Source organism: Leucopleurus acutus, assembly GCF_964270905.1.
Source record: "Leucopleurus acutus genome assembly, chromosome: 4".
NCBI lineage: Eukaryota > Metazoa > Chordata > Mammalia > Artiodactyla > Delphinidae > Leucopleurus > Leucopleurus acutus.
The window spans coordinates 84,048,925-84,063,927 of record NC_139146.1 but is presented as its reverse complement, the minus strand read 5'-3'; positions in this window follow the sequence as shown (position 1 = coordinate 84,063,927).

Sequence of the window (15,003 nt, the reverse complement as noted above, 5' to 3'; positions counted from 1 at the left end):
TAATAATAATAGACTCCCAAGCAACAAAAGTCCAGGACCAAACAGCTTAATGGGTGAATCCTATCAAACATTTAAAGATATGTTAACACCCGTCCTTAGCAAACTATTCTAAAAGTCAAAGAGAATGGAAAACTTCAGAACTCATTCTACAAGCCCAGCATCACCCTGATACCAAACCTAGAGAAAGATGCCTCCCACACACACACACACACACACACACACACACAGACTACAGGCCAATATCGCTGCTGAATACAGATATAAATATCCTCAACAAAATATTAGCAAACTGAATTCAATAATATATTAAAAAGACCATACACAATGATCAAGTAGGACTTATCCCAGGGATGCAAGGATGGCTCAATACCTGCAAGTCAATTAATGAGACACACCACATTAACCAATGGAAGAATAAAAATATATGATCATCTCGATAGATGGAGGAAAAGCATTTAACAAAATTAATATACATTCAGGTCAGGTTTGTTGAGATAAAATTTCTCAACAAAGTGGGTATAAAGGGAACATACCTCAACATAATAAAGACCATCTATGGCAAATCCATAGATAATATCATACTCAACAGTGAAAGCATTTCCTCTAAGATCAATAACAAGACAAGAATGCCCATTCTTGCCATTTTTATTAAACATAATGTTGGAAGTTCTATCCATAGCAATCAGATAAGAAAAAGAAATAAAAGGGATCCAAACTGGAAAGAAAGTAGTAAAACTGTTTGCAGATGACATGTTGCTATATATAGTATCCTAAAGATGCCACCAAAAACTATTAGAACTAATAAACAAATTCAATAAAATTTCAGAATACAAAATTAATATGAAGAAATCTTTTGCATTCCATTCACTAATAGTGAACTATCAGAAAGAGAAATTGAGAAGACAATCCCATTTACATTTGCATCAAAAAAGAATAAAATCCCTAAAAAAAACTAACTAAAGAAATAAAAACTGTGTACCCTGAAAAATGTAAGATGAAATAAATTGAATATAACACAAACAAACAGAAAAATACACTGTGCTTATGGTTTTGAAGAATTATAATAAAAATGGCCATACTACCCAAGGCAATCTACATGATGTAATGCAATTCCTATCAAATACCAATGGTATTTTTCACAGAACTAGAATAAATAACTCTAAAATTTAAATGGAGACACAAAAGACCTTGAATAGCTAAAGCTATTTTTTCTAATCTTGAGAATTAGGATATGTCCACAAAGGTGGATATATCACCCTTCCTGATTTCAAACTACACTACAAAGCTATAGTAATCAAAACACTATGGTACTGGCACAAAACAGACACATAGATGAATGGAATAGAATAGAGAACCCCAAAATAATACCATGCTTATATGGACAATTAATCCATCACAAAGTAGGCAAGAATATACAATAATAATATACAAGACAGCCTCTTCAATAAATGGCGTTGGGAAAACCAACCAGCTACATAAAAATTAATCAAACTGAAATACGTTCTCACAGTATATGCAAACATAAGCTCAAAATGAATTAAAGACTTAAATGTAAGACCAGAAACCCTAAAAATCCTAGAAGAAAACATAACTTGTGTGCTTCTTAACATTGGTCTTAGCAACATTTTTTGGATTTGTCTCCTCAAGCAAGGGAAAGAAAAGCAAAAAATAAGCCAATGGGGCTATATCAAACTAAAAAGGGTTTGCACAATAAAGAAAATTATCAACAAAATGAAAAAGCAGGCTACTGAATGGGAGAAGATATTTGCAGACAGTATATCCAGTAAGGGGTTAATATCCAAAATATACAAAGAACTCATACAACTCAATATCTAATAAACAAAGCGACCTAATTAAAAAATGGACAGAGGACCTGGATAAACACTTTTCAAAGGAAGACATAGAGATGACCAACTCATATGAAAAGGTTCTCAAGATCACTAATCATCAGAGAAATGCAAATCAAAACCACAGTGAGACACCACCTCACATATGTCAGAATTGCTATCATCAAAAAGACAACAGGGCTTCCCTGGTGGCGCAGTGATTGAGAGTCTGCCTGCCGATGCAGGGGACACGGGTTCGTGCCCCAGTCCGGGAAGATCTCACGTGCCGCGGAGCGGCTGGGCCCGTGAGCCATGGCTGCTGAGCCTGCGCGTTCAGAGCCTGTGCTCCGCAACGGGAGAGGCCACAACAGTGAGAGGTACGCGTACCGCAAAAAAAAAAAAAAAAAAAAAAGACAACAAAGAACAAGTGTTGGTGAGGATGTGGAGAAAAGAAACCCTCAACCCTTGTGTACTGTCAGTGGGAATGTAATTTGGTAGAGCCACTATGGAAAGCAGTGTGGAGGCTCCTCAAACAATTAAAAATGGAACTGCCTCATGATCCAGCAATTCAACTTCTGGGTATCTACCTGAAGAAAACAAAAATACTAATTTGAAAAAATATATACAGTCCAATGTTCACTGCAGCATAATTTACAGTAGCCAAGACATGGAAGTAACCTAAGTGTCCATTGACAGATAAATGGATAAAAAAGATGTGATATACATACACAGACACATTATGGAATATTACTGAGCCATGAAATAAATGAAATCTTGCCTTTTGTGACAACATATATGGATCTAGAAAGTATTATGTATGCTAAGGGAAATATGTCAGACAGAGAAAGGCAAATACTACGTGATCTCTCTCTTATATGTGGAATCTAAAAACAAAATAAATAAATTAATAAACAAAACAAAAGGAAAACAGGCTCATAGATGCAGACAACAAACTGATGGTTGCCAAAAGGAAGATGGGTAGACAAAAATAGGTGAAGGGGATTAAGAGATACAAACCTCCAGTTATAAAATAAATAAGCCATGGGGATGTTATATACAGCATAAGATATATGGTAAATAATATTGTAATAACTTTATGTAGGGACAGATAGTTACTAAACTTATCATGATGATTTTTTCATAATGTATGCAAATTTCAAATCACTATATAGTACACATGAAACTAACATAATATTGTACATCAACTATATTTCAATTTTAAAAAACTTTCATAAATGAAAAAGAAATGAGCTGGCAAAACATGGGGGAATGATCAATGCATAATACCAAGTACAAGGAGACAATCTGGAGAGACTACATACTGTATGATTCCAACTATATGTGGAAAAGCCAATACTATGGAGACAATAAAAAGATCAGTGATTGCCACAGATTGGGGGTATGGAAGGGAGAAGGATGAATACGTAGAGCACAAAGGATTTTTAGGGAAGTGAAACTGCTCTGTATAATACTATAATAATAGATACATTACATTATACATTTGTCCAAACCCATAGAACATTCAACCCCAAGAGGGAACCTAATGTGAACTATGGATTTTTGATGATAAAAAAAAAGAAGAAGAAAAATGTTTATCAGTACTGTGTTTACTGCATTATGCATCCACTCAAGATTCCTGCATGAGAGAAGCCATGTTCACACAAAGGATAACTCTGTTAAATATGTTGTTTATTTGTCATGCCCATACACACAAACATTCTCACTTACCAAGCCCATGTGGACTGTACTCAACTCTACATGCAAAGAAGAAAATACAAGGAATAAGAGAGATGCAAGGTCACTGTCTGTGCTAATGTTATAATTTTTATCAAGTGCTCCCAGATTTTGGTGCACACTAGGACTGAACTTTTTTTTTTTTTTTGCGGTATGCGGACCTCTCACTGTTGCAGCCTCTCCCGTGGCAGAGTACAGGCTCCGGACGTGTAGGCTCAGTGGCCATGGCTCACGGGCCCAGCTGCTCCGCGGCATGTGGGATCTTCCCAGACCGGGGCATGAACCCGTGTCCCTTGCATCGGCAGGCGGACTCTCAACCACTGCGCCACCAGGGAAGCCCGTAGGACTGAACTTTTATACTGAGAACATATGTTTATGACTACCAGGAATAATTAGCACATTTTTATTCTTGTGTTCATGAAGTTTTGGAAAGGGAAGGACTGGAATAATGGAAGAGAAAGGTTATGTCCCAGTTCTCAATGCAAAAAGTTCTTTTCTTTGCTTACAGGATATGACCATAATACCATTTACATATCCTCTGAAATAGAGCTTCTTCCAAATAGATTTGTGTCTCTTATTAGTAATTGTATACCCTATAATACACAATAGAGTACTCACGAGCACTAGGCACTCATGAAATATTTTTGAATTAGGCATTGGTTAAAAGAAACAGAATGAATTAATGACACAAGAAATTACACATTATCTGTGGGAAACAAAGTAATTTTTGTCCATTTTCAAATAATATGGATAGCTTTGCTGTTCTTTTCATTCATTTGTAGTCTTTCCCTACTCTTTAATTGACTAATTCAATATTTTCTTCCCAGTCTGATTAAAATTTTGCTAGTAAAAATGTATAAAATAATATATTTAAATGTATTATTGCTCATAAAAGGAAATGTGTTAGTTTCTCTTAATAATTGCGTTCTTTCTCACAATTCTCATTCATTGAATATGGTCATAGAATTTTTTTTGGCTTAATCAGCTTGCCAAAAGACAAATGGTCACTGAAAATGTCAGTCAAATCAGCCTGTTTAAATTGATGAGTCAATTCTGCTAAAATGGATATTCTACTACACAATTATTCATAGGGCTACCTTTGTAGCCAAAAAAAGGTACTAACTTTAAGAATGAATGGCTCTTCCTGTATGAATGTGATGTTCTATTTACAATCAAATCTGATAAGATGTTAATTAGTTCCTTGAATTATTTCTGAGCCGGTTGATGCATAATAGAGTACAACTTAATTCAGTGCTCCAGTTTCTTACAAGATAATTCTTAAAGCATATTATTCTAAGAAATTTGATTTAAGTAATACATAACATAGAAATTTAAATTCAAAAAAAGTCTACCTAACTTATATAGTTACTCTGCCTTCGTTAAATCAGTACTGTAGGAATGGAAATCTGCACTTGTGTAAACTGATGGTTCTTCAGAAAAATGACCTAAGATGTCAAGAGAAATATTAGAGAATGGAAGTCTTCAAAGAAAATGTCCCCGTGATTGCTCTCACCCTGAGGTCCTTGCTCACCTTTCTTAGTTGAAGCAGTTTTTGAAGACTGCTGACAGGAAAAAAGTTACAAATTCTGGAATTCAGACCATCTAAAGAATTTGGTTTTGATACAACCATGTGGAAGGGAAAGTCCATGGTGTGAGTGGGTGAATAGACACTAGCAGTGAGTGTGTCACTTATCAGAACTTTCATAGTACTCCTCCAAGTGTTCTTATGAAGCAAATTATGATGGCTTTATCCCAGCGGAAGAAGGGAAAATTGTGGAATGAGGACTTGCTTTACCTGTAACGGGGCATCCACTTTTCACCTACAATTCAAAGTGACAGGATAGAATTTGTGTAATCTCCTGACCACTCTAGCTCCTTCCAACCTACTATACCCATTACAACCTGGGGCAAATTTTAAAACTCTTACCTCTAGAGCCTCAATTTCTTTGTGTGCTAGTTCTGTTTTGTTTTAATGTTTCTTATATATCACTTTCCATTATGTCAATTAGAAATGAGAAAAAAATGTATATCAGAAAAAATATTAAATATTTTAGATAGGACTCCCTAGCTTGGTTTTTAGCACATCTTCTTTAAGGCATATTCTTTCTTGGGATACTTTGTAAAATGTGTTTTACTTTTAGCATGTTAGATGCTGTATGTTTAAAAAACTTGAATATTTATGGAAAAATTTACTGCTGATTTCTATAAGCAATTTAGGTCAAAACTTTAATTTTATTTGCTTAGTCAGCAAATATTTATTAAACATAAACTATGAACCAGCCATTATTCTAATTTAGAATAGTGTTCTGCTCCAAGGAGTTAAATTACCATACAAAAAATAAGTAAACAAATAATTATAATGCAATGTAATAAAAGACATTATCCTTATAGTAAAATACTATTCAGAGGAAAATAGAGCTAACTGTCTCGAAGAAATAAGAAAAATTAAATCATGGTTTGTTGAGTGAATGTACTCACATAGGTCATAAGAATTCAATTAAATCTTAAATAAATGACAATTCCCATTAAGAAGACTAAAAATATCCCAGAGAAAAACAATTATAAGGAGAATGAATATATTAAATAGATAGATAAATAAATATGTAGCTAGATGATAGATAGACTGATAAATGTTGGTGAGGGGGCAAAAAGAGCTAGGTGTGCATCTCCAAGGTCATATAGTGAACAGTTCACTGGTTACTCACTAAGTGGTTTTGATTACTTTAAAGCCCATGCATTTCTCATTGAGACCTTGGATTCCAGCTTTTGAATGTGTTTTTGGTGGAGAAGAAAAAGGTATGATGCTCTATCTAAAAGTCCATATCAGGTAAATGATTTGCATTTATTTTCTAGAAAATAGGAGCTAATGGTCATTTTTATTCAATAAAATGACAATCTGTTTTTTAAGTTATTTCTATAAATATTTAGGATAGAGGAGAAGGGAGCAAAACCAGAAGTTAAAAGATAAGATGATGACAGATGTACAGAGGACTATGGTCCTTATAGAAAGCAGATAATGAACTTTACTGAAGCTTCAGAGGTGCAGTTGAAAGGACTTAGACATCTATTGAATTTAGGGAGATCAAACAAATTAAAATATTTTTACACAACTCTTTGTTTTTGCCTGTACTGTTTTATCACTTGGGAAATTTGACATTCAAGTTGTATCTCTTCTCTAAAGATACTGATAACCACTTAGCCCCCAATAAGTAATGGGGCACTGCTTTAAAAAGAAACATTTCTCCATTACAGCACTTTTGCCACTGATCTTCTGACTCCTTAAAGGCAGATATTTTTATGATTTTCAACTCTTTATTCCTATAATTTAGTATGCTGTATAGAAAATAGAGTATACTCAATTTTTTGTCATGGATGAAACTTATTTGAGTAAATGAAAAATTTCAAGGATCAATGACTCTAAAAATTGAATGGGTGATGATGCTATTACCTAAAAGATAAGGAGGAGAAATATGTTGTGGGGGACAGAGGTATTTATTTTTGTCTTTCATGAATATTTTGGAACATTAAAATAAATATTTCAAATAAACAGTTGTGAGTACCACCTAGGACGTTTGAAAATGTTTAGAGTGAAGATATAGATTTAGAAATCACCAACTCAAAGATAATAAAGCCATGATGATTAAATGGGATAACTAAGGAAGAACATGTAAATCAACAAAAATAGGAGAGCTTCAGCAAAACCAATACGATGAAATGGACACAAGAGAAGATCCAGAGACTTAGAATAATGAATAGAAGTAACTAAAGACAAAAGAGGAGACTGGAGAGAATATTGTCACAGAAGACAGGAGGAAAAAGAGATTCAAAACAGAACATATGCTTTTTTATCTAAGTCTTAGGGAAAAAAATATATTTTTTTCAGTTATCAAAAATCAGTGGATGATACAAGAAAATAGGAATAAAGCACAATAGGATGTCATAAATTTTTAAATTGCTGATAGCCAAAAAATTAGAAGATAAATTGTTCCAGCTAGATGGGTCATAAAAGCCATGCCCAGAGATATATTATTAGGACTATTGTGTTAGATAACCAACAGTTGTCCAAGTAAAGCTGGAGGTTTAAGCTGTGAAAGCACCTGGAGGAAAGAACAGGTGTAAGAAAGTCAGAGTTTGGGAAACTACAAATGTTCAAAATAAATGGATCACGGACTCTAAGAGAAGAAGCTGAAAATGAAATGGAAGCCATATTATGAACAACCCTCTATTCTATGTTAAGGAGTTTTGGCTTAGTCTTAAAAGTTGTAAGGAAACAGTGACAGATTTTAAGCAGAGAAGCTACATGGTCAGATTTTCATTTTATAAATGCCACTATGACATAAACATGACAACTGAAAATATGGGAGTCAGGAAGCATCTTTCGGAAGCTGACTCTTCTCTCAAGATAAGAAATCATGAAATTCAGAGCTAAGATTGTCAGCATATGGAAACAATGCAAGCCCATGGAGTTGCAGAAGAGAAAGCAAATTGAAAGATTTTAGGTATCTGTATAGAGCCTCTGGCAAGTCTCAATATCTCAGAGATCTAGGGTTTTGAACAAAACTGATAATCTTCTGCAAATCACTCTTCTACTTTTAAGAAACAGATTTTGACTTGCTGTTCATCCCTGGCTAGGAATCTAAAATTCTGCAAACTGGTCTTTTCTTTATGAACTGGGTATTATCTGATCCAGAAAATCATAAATATGGAATGTGCAGCAACGTCAAGTGGAAGGAATATGTACAAAACAGTCCTCACTTTGTGCAGTTCCAATATGCCAAATTTTAGTTGCTATGGTTTAGTTAAGAACTGGTCTCCCAAAAACACAGCTCAAATTTCAAGTACTATTTTATATTAACTTTGAGTAATTGTATGAAATACAATCTTCACTGTCAGATCTGCAACCCATAAATCACTATGTAAATAATATGTGCATTATGACCAGTAACCAATCATGTCACTTTTTTAAAAGTTTGATGATCGGTTACTGTGTGTCTGTTACTTAGTTCATACTCAGACATGAAAGAAAGTAGTTATATTGTAACTAGTAACAAAGCTATGTGATCATAGACAAAAATTGGTAATTAAAAAGGTAACTGCCCAACAAAGATGAAAGTGCAACAAAGTAAAGAAAAGTGATATCGCTAGAAGTAAAATTTGAGTGGGACATAAATGGAGTTGTAGAAGAAATAGCTCATGTTGACACTGCCGCCATCGGAAAAGCTTGTGGAACTTGGAGAAAGTGAAATCACTGATATAAATGAAGAAAGTGATTAAAAGGATGATGAGGTCCCTGGGGAAGTTCCACATTAAAGGGATTTTCATAGATATTTCACAATATTGAAAGTGCATAGGCACCTGAGGGACATCCGAGCTGATTACCAGCACTCCCACAGCAGAGGCGGCTCCCAAGGGCAGTGCCATCAACAGTGAACTTTGATATATGATATTCTATATAGAAAACCCTAAAGACTCCACACAAAACTATTAGAAATGATAAATGAATTCAGCAAGGTAGCAGGATACAAGATTAATACACAGAAATGTTGCATTTCTTTATACTAACAATGAAATATCAGAAAGAGAAAGTAAAAAAAAAAAATCCTGTTTAAAATTGCATCAAAATAAATACATAGGAATAAACCTAACCAAGGAGGTGAAGACTTATACTCTGAGAACTATAAAACATTGATAAAGGAAATCAAAGATGATTGAGGAAATGGAAAGATGTCCTATGCTCTTGCATTTGAAGAATTAATATTGTTAAAATGGCCATACTATCCAAAGCAATCTACAGATTTAAAGAAATCCCTATCAAATTACCCATGACATTTTTCACAAAACTAAAACAAATAATTCTAAATTTTATAAGGAACCATAAATGACCCAGAATTGCCAAAGGAATCCTGAGGAAAGAAAACACAGCTGGAGGCATAACTGTTCCAGACTTCAGACAATACTACAAAGCTACAGTAATCAAAAAAGGCATAGTATTGGCACAAAAACAGACATATAGGTCAATGGACCAATATAGAGAGCCCAGAAATAAACCCACGCACTTATGCTGAATTAATCTTTGACAAAGGCAAAAATATACAATGGAGAAAAGACAGTCTCTTTAGTAAGTAGTGTTGGGAAAGCTGGATAGCCACATGCAAATCAATAAGGTTAGAACACTTCCTCATACCATACACAAAAATAAACTCAAAACGGCTTAAAAATCTAAATATAAGACATGACATGATAGAACTCCTGAAAGACAACATAGGCAAAACATACTCTGACATAAATTGTAGCAATATTAGATTAGTCACCCAAGGCTAAAGAAATAAAAGCAAAAATAAACAAATGGAACCTAATAAAACTTATAAGCTTTTGCACAGCAAAGGAAACCTTAAACAAAACGAAAAGATGACCTATGAACTGGGAGAAAATATCTGCAAACTATGCGACCAGCAAGGGCTTAATTTCCAAAATATACAAACTGCTATATGCAACTCAAAAAAAAAGATTAAAAATATAGACAGAAGACCTAAATAGACATTCCTCCGAAGAAGACATACAGATGGTCAATAGGCACATGAAAAGATGCTCAACATCACTAATTATTAGAGAAATGCAAATCAAAACTACAAGGAGGTATCAACTCACACTGGTCACAATGGACATCATCAAAGAATGGACATTTACAAATAATAAATACTAGAGAAGGTGTGGATAAAAGGGAACTCCCTTACAGTGTTGGTGGGAATGTAAATTGATACAGCCACTATGGAGAACAGTATGCAGGTTACTTAAAAACTAAAAATAGAGTTACCATATGATCCAGCAATCCTACTCCTGGGCATATGTCTGGAAAAGATGAAAACTTCAATTTGAAAAGATACACGCACCCCAGTGTTCACAGCAGCACTATTTATAATAGCCAAGACATGGAAGCAACCTAAGTGTCCATCAACAAATGAATGGATAAATAAGAGGTGATATATATATATATATAAATGAAATATTACTCATATATATAAATATAATGAAATATTACTCAACCGTAAAAAAGAATGAAATAATGCCATTTGTAGCAACATGGATGGACCTAGAGATGATCACACTAAGTGACATGAGGCAGACAGAGAAAGACAAATATTGTATGATATCTCTTATATATGGAATTTAAAAAATAATACAAAGGAACTTATTTGGAAAACAGAAACAGACTCACAGACATAGAAAAGAAACTTATGATTACCAAAGGGGAAAGGAAGGGTGGGATGTATTCAGAGTTTGGGATTAACAGATACACACTACCATATGTAAAACAGATAACAACAAGGATCGGATGTACTTTGCTGTACACCTGAAACTTACACAATATTGTAGATCAACTATACTTCAATAAAAATTTAAAAATTTAAAAAAGTGCCTAGGATAAAATTTGGGGATCTGATACAAATTCAAAAAGAAATATGACAATTCACCCATGTATTACAAAGATGCTCACTCTGTGTTGTAAATTACACAGCATTAAGTAGAATTTCAAACTATTCTTGGTGAGATTTTGCAAAGAAATAAAACACTCTAATTTTCAATGTTTCTAATGTTTTAAACTACATTGTACTAAGTACATATTAGTTTTACTACTTTTTCAGTTGCCTGTACTTTTCTAACCAACAGTAGAGAGTTTACAATGTTCTGACAAAAATTTAAAGGTCACAGGATAATTAAAACTTTTCAAGCTGATATATCTGCTTGCAAAGTTATGATTATTCTGTGACCTTTATATTTTTTCATTTAAATTTTTATAATATATTTAAATTAATTTTTAAAACATTATATTTAAATTTTTAAAAATTCAGCTTGTAGTCATTTTTACAAGCCTGTACTTCCATGCAAAGGTAACTAAGGATACAGAGCCTTCAGCAGTAAAAGTTTTGTCACCCCAACAGGTAAATAACCCCCAGCAGGTGAACTACTGACTGAAGGTAAAAGCATCATGAATAGAAAATAGAAGATCAAAGCAACAAATAGCAATTATGACTTCATGTTAGGTTCAGAAATGGGAACTGTAAGTAACATATGCACACATTGACCAATTATTCCTCCCACACCCTTCCCCAATTTTTTATTTTCATAGAGTAAATGTTGGTGTTGGTTATTTTTACACATTGGGGTTAAAAAGTATTCAGATGGAACTCAAAGAACTAACGTTAATCAGAGCTGAATATGGAGATTGATGAACTTCGTGTTTAGCCTCTTTAGAAGGAGACAGTGTCTTACACAAGTGATCCTTGCATTGTTTTAAATGGAAAAGTGATGTCGTTACTGCATGCCATCTTGAATATGGAGAGAAAAAAGTGATGTGATTAAAAGAAGTAACATGAACAGATGCTGAGTAACTGCGGGTAATTTTGTGGGTAATTTGCCTCTTTGCTATCAGCTCTCTGATCCTGGCCATTCTACAAAACTGTTTGCCTGGGATGAGGGTGCAGAGTAGTATTTTTCTCCATAACCATCTGAGTGACTATATCTTCCTTTCTTTTACCCCCCAACTTTCCCAAACAATTAAGATTCTGGTTTCCCAACTTCTCCGAACCCGGTGCTCAGGACATCAGGAGCCTGTGCGTGGCACAGGGGGGCGGTCTGAACGTCTGGCTAAGCCTGACCACCCAAGAGGCGCCTTCCCAGGGTCGGGGCAGCCAGCTCCATATCTGACCCCGCCCCCGCCCCCGCCCCCGCCGCAATGAGCAGGCCCAGCACTTACCCTCTGAGGAGCTGGGCGTCGAGGGCCCAGGCCCCACGGGAAGCCAGTAGCTGCCAGCCCTAGAACTGTAAACCCTGCCCGTGCACCCGCTGGCCCACCTGCACGCTGGCCACCAGGCACTCCTGTACTCACCGCTTCTTCACAGTCCTCCCCACGGCCCCTGGTAGATTCCGCAGGCCGGCGAGGTGCTGGCCTGAGAGGGGCAGACAACCCCAAGCTCCCTACAAGGCAGACTGGGTGAGCGCTGCCCTGACCCTCACTGCGCTCGGAGCGATTTCTTCACCTGCCGACCTCAGAAATCCCATCCAGGGAGGACAGCACCTCCTCACCGCTCATCTGAAAACAGGGGCGAGGACCAGAACTTTCCAGCGGCCTGGGTCCTGGCTCAGGGGACTCAGAGGTGAGTGAGGCTGACCCAGCCCCAGCCCGCAGAATACAGGCAAACTCCGGGGGCTGACAGGGCGGCCTGTCGTGTACCGGCCGGCAACACTTCGGGATGTGTATCATATTGTTCAGTTTTGCATCTGCGCTTTATAGGGACTACGATATAACAAAGAATGGAGTTGCTATTAGAAGTCACTACTCTTTTTCCTCCTCTCTTCTGTCTTCTGTACTCCCAAAGGAGCAAAAACATTGACTGCCTTTCAACAATCCATCTGAAAACAGTCCCCTCCATATTATGTGAAGAATTTCCAATATTATTGGAGTAAATGTTTAGAAATTTGAAAGGCTTGACAAGACCAGAGCAGAGGAGACAGAAATATGGCTTTCCTCCCAGAAAAATGATTGCTGCACAAACAGTCAATCTTGAAATTTTCTACAGCTGCCTATCAGCTTTTGAACTCTTTTCCCATTTAATAATAATAATAATGAGATTTACCATGTCACAAGAGCATAATTTAATCAACATATAACCATTTATTTTAACAACAGGAAGAAGATATTATTATTATCATTACTATTATTACTATTTGCATTCTACAGATGAAGAAATTAAAGCCAGAGAGATGAGGATACTTGCCCAGTACCAATACTGCATGCTGTAGGTGACAGAGTCAGAATTGCAATATTTGTAGTCTTGCTTCAGAGCCTCATTCCTAATAGCCGCTCTGTGGTTTCATGAGTAGCAGCATTAGGGAAGACCACATGGCATTCAATCTTAATTTTGATTTATGATTCTAACCAGAGAACTCCATTACCTAGTCTTGACCATTAAATAAAGAGAGTATAGAATATTAAACATTGTTCTTTTGCACATTATTAGTAGACCAAAGGGCAGAATTTGTGAAATCTCTGGTCATCCTCAATTGTCTAAATGACTTCAGAATAAACCAAGCACATATTGACTCACTGGAAGAGATCAGTAGCAACTGTACAGTGGAAATTACACCATTCAACAACCCATGTTACATCAGTATCTGAAAAGAGTTAGACAATGATGTACACTACCTCAGAAATGTTCTGCTGCAGCCCTAGAACTGTTCTTTAACCATATCAGCTGGGAACACAGAGTCAGCAGAGATGGTAAACAGCTCATGCAGTCCCTGTCAGCAGATGATTTCATGTCATGTGCTAATGACACATGCAGCACAATTAGGAAAATAAATATCTGGCTAAAATACAAATCTCATGAAATTGGATTAGAAAATACAACCCAAATAAATTCCTTGTCTGGGTAAATTTGGAGAAATGAACACAAGAGTTTGTTTCTAACAGCTCTTAAAGACCCACGAAACAATATAATTAAGAAAAAAATATTTAAACATGTAGGGTCAAGGAGAATACAAAAAGAAGTATATCAGTAATATTAATAACATTTTTTAGGAAGGAAGCAAAAGATTATCAGTACTTTACTAATCAAAGTAGAAAAGCTGAAATCTAAGAGTGTCGGTTTGGAAGTGGTGGGAATCTTATAAGAATTCAAGTCACAGAATCTTAGGAAGATCTAGCAATTGCAGTCAACAAGTATAATACTTCCTAAAGTGAGACTGAAGGGATAAACTTGACAAAAGTGAATTGGTTAAATATCATCACAATAAGAAGTTAGACACTACTGTCCTCTTTCCCTCCCCACATCAAGAGTTAATTCCTCCATCTGTACTCTGGTAGAATATAGGGAGTTATTTCTAAAAAGTTTGAAACAGAGAAATTAGAAACCTGGTCAGGGATATAAGAAGTCAGAGGTAAAGCACTATAATGAATACAGAGATAAAATGGAAGTCTACATAGTGAACAGGGAGACCTCCTGGTTTCCTTGTCCACTAGACTTCAAGCATATTGTTAGCCAGGCTGATATCCTTTCAGGAAGAAGATTGAAGAATTATTTTCTTAGGAAAATTGACTGGCCTAAGGAAAAAACTCTAGAAATAAAGACACCATGGGGACGGGTGGTTGCCGGTGAAATGGTAGGATCCCCAGCTCTTAGGTGTGATGGAGATTAAATAGTAGACACTTTTGGTACATACAAACATAAATATCTTAATCTATTTTGTGTATCTCCTTAAATATCAGCAAAAATTCAAGCATCCTGAGATTAAGGAAAGCCTCCAATGTAGAAGTCAGGGAACCAAAGCTTATGTTAAAAAAAATTAGTGGAAAAAGAGACCACACAAGTAGAAGAATATAATTATATATATTATGTGAATATATATGAATATTTCTACACATATCTCATATGTATTTATTAAT